This window comes from Coenobita brevimanus, chromosome 64 (assembly GCF_032717465.1).
Source record: "Coenobita brevimanus isolate Jiangsu-jjx chromosome 64, ASM3271746v2, whole genome shotgun sequence".
NCBI lineage: Eukaryota > Metazoa > Arthropoda > Malacostraca > Decapoda > Coenobitidae > Coenobita > Coenobita brevimanus.
This window is the reverse complement of record NC_137017.1, coordinates 18,184,480-18,187,674: the sequence shown is the minus strand read 5'-3', so window position 1 is coordinate 18,187,674 and position 3,195 is coordinate 18,184,480. Positions and strand designations below refer to the sequence as shown.

The 3,195-nt window shown below is 41.8% G+C and overlaps 1 non-coding gene across 1 annotated transcript; it reads right to left on the bottom strand.

Moving 5' to 3' along the window:
- Nucleotides 1-679: 679 nt before the first annotated feature.
- On the bottom strand, nucleotides 680-798 carry LOC145404764 (5S ribosomal RNA). Its single transcript, XR_013898221.1, has one exon. It is a non-coding gene; the product is annotated as a 5S ribosomal RNA (ribosomal RNA).
- Nucleotides 799-3,195: the final 2,397 nt, after the last annotated feature.

Genomic DNA, 3,195 nt, shown 5'->3' with positions numbered 1-3,195 from the left:
ATGGGCGCCTGTTTAAACACACGCTAGCATTCGTTCCATCAACTAATTCACCAACCATTTATATTTTTACGCTGTATTTCAAAAGTTAATCCTCCTTACCATGCCCCTTAATGCAAGTGTAGCTTCTGCAATGAATAAAGGTGTTAAAAGGAGGAGTTTGCTTACACAAAAATGGGTCAGAATATTCTGCAATGTTTAGTGATTACTGTAGGATATTTTTTGTACTTAAATATGCTTTACTTGAACATCAAACATTAGCTTCTTGCCCATATGGGCGTTATCAATATGCCAAAGATGACAATGTATTTTTTACCTACATAAGTTTTATTTTTATTCCAAATATTACAGTTAATTAATTAATTTATTTTTTTGCCTACGACATATGCCACATATGTTAATAATTAACAAACATACCATCTGTAGATAGTTTTTGGTATGAACTAGAGATTACCCTGATGGTCCGGACAATCTGCTAATTCGGACAACCCTTCCCCCCATATAATCCGAATGAGAGAGGTTCTACTTATATATATATATATATATATATATATATATATATTCATTCATTCATTCATTGCCAGACGCCATGTATCCCAAACGGGGTGGCCAAGGGCTTAGAGTTAATTGTTTTACAGGGAGGGGCACTAATCCTCCACCAACCCCACTTGACACGTAGGGATGCCAACAGCATCTGGTGTTCCCAGGCGGTCACCCATCCAAGTACTAACCAGACCCAACGTTGCTTAACTTCGCTGATCGGACGGGAAGCGGTGTACTCAACGTGGTATGGCCGTTATATATATATATATATATATATATATACAGTATACAGTGCTGGGCAGGTGCGCAAACACTTGCGCAAAACGCAATTCCACACCGTTGCGCTCCGGTGAATATCGTTTGCGCATTGCGCACCGCACGAGACCATACGCAATATTGCGCTTGCGCACATGCAAAGGCAGGTGTGCAAGCACAACTAAATTTGCGCTTGCGCACCTGCTTTGTGCACCTGTCTTGTGGATTGCGCAATCCAAGAGACACCCGGTCTTGGGAGCTTCCCCTATGTCTGGACAAAGGATGGGGGAGGGTCGGGCGGGTCCCAAGAGTTCTGGGGGAGGCAGGAGGGACGGAAGGTAGTAGCATTTCTTAAAATGCTTCAACAGAGATAATGTATTTTAATATTTTTTATATTATTATTATTAGTAACTAATAAATTAAAAATATGTTATTTATTGAGAGTAGCATATGCAGTTCCTTACAAAAATCATGAAAACATTATTTAAATCAAATATCCACAGCCTAATAATTTATTAGGCTGTGGATATTTGATTTAAATAACATGTTTTAATTATTTTTGTCAGGAATTATACATGCTATTGTATATCTATATTGAATTATTAAATACAGCGTCTTGCAAAAATGCAGATAAAAGTAAAACTGGCAACATCACATTTCCCTGTCCCTCTGCTTCACAGCCCGCTCACTCCTCTGAACTTCCATGAGTGAAAAAGTTACTACATGACAGTATTGTCATACCAATGAAAGTGAAGCTTTGACCTTGTTGGAGGGACAGAAGTGAAGAGTGAGAGCTGTGGAAATAAATGAGGTATTTGAGAGGAGCATTTGGAGTTACAAGAAGAGACAGACTGACAAGTGAGGAACTGAAAGATCGTTGTGGTGTGGATGTGGATGTGATAGGAAGCGTTAGGAGAAACACATTGAGGTGGTTTGGACATATGGAGAGGATGGAGAGTGAGAGACTAACGAGGAGACTGTATGTGAGTGAAGTGGAGGGGGGAAGAGGGAGGGGGAGGCCAAGGATGAGATGGAGGGATGGAGTGGAGAAGTACATGAGAGAGGGGTGTGAGCTGGGAGCAGGGCAGTGAAATGGAGGAGGACAGGGCGACATAGAGGCGATTTGTTGCTTGTTAGTGGCCATCCCTTACGGGATTAAGGCGTCTGGCAATAGACAGATAGAATAATAATACATAAAAGTAAGTATGCTAAGTTATTTACATATCTCAATATTTTACAGTAATTCCCACAAATATATGGAAATGGTTTGCGCTAGCACTTAGCAACATTGCGCAAGTTAAATACAGTAATCCCTCCAATATCCGACATAATAGAGCCATAGGCAGGTCTGGATAGTGGTCCTGTCCTGATATTGGGTCCCAGCTTATGGACTTGTACTTATGGACCCTAACTTAGAGAAACACCTATACAACTCCCTCTGGACATGCATAGCACCTATTTAAGACCCAAATCACACCAATAAGGCACATAAAAGACTGAAATAAATGCAAAAGAAGCATAAAATGAGGTTTTACAGGTAGGTTCATACAATACTCAACATTCTGGGTACTTACAAGTCCCTGGCTCCTGGACTGGTACTTATGGACCCTAACCTAGCCTAACTCAGAAAAACACCTTCCTACTGCACATGCATAGCTCCTAACACCCTATTCACACCAATAAAGGACATTAAAGAGTGAAATGAGGTGTTTGAGGTAAGTATAGTATGGAAAAAAGTACAGTATGAAACATTCTGCCTACTTACAGCAAGTCCATGGCCATCTCGGTGAATAACCGCCTCCTCTCGGACTCTGACAATAAGAAGGATTTCCTGAAGCACTTGCAGTACACTGTTCATGAAGTCTCGCACTGAACTTAGTCAATCGCACTCAGAAGTCCGTTCTCTTCACAGTGCGCACTCTTGTCTAACTTATGCTCCATTGTAACTTACTAAGTGTTGCACTCTGCACTTTAACTTTTCCCACTCTTCTAACCATTTTCTAAAGCAAACACAAACAAGTCTATTTACGTTAAATTTTGTTCCAAAATTGTCTTTTCACTCACAACTGTAAATCCTTAACACAAGGCACTGTTTTTTTCACTGCACAACACTGTAAATTCCTGTGTGGTCTAGTGGAGAAGTTCTTGCTGTTTAATCACTGTCAGAGTCTGAGAGTATCACTGGGAGGTGACCTAGGGGTGTGTCGCTGGGTCGTGGTGATGGCATACCCACTGCAGACGACTCTGAAGACAGATGAAAACTCACGTCGAGCGGTGACTCCACCGTGGCTGATGTGCTGGGCTGTGGCTCAGAGCATGAGGGCCTGTCTTGGGGAGGCAACGGAGTGGAGCCAGGGCTGGGCACAGCGGGGGTCACGGGCCTGAAAAAGCTCAATTGTT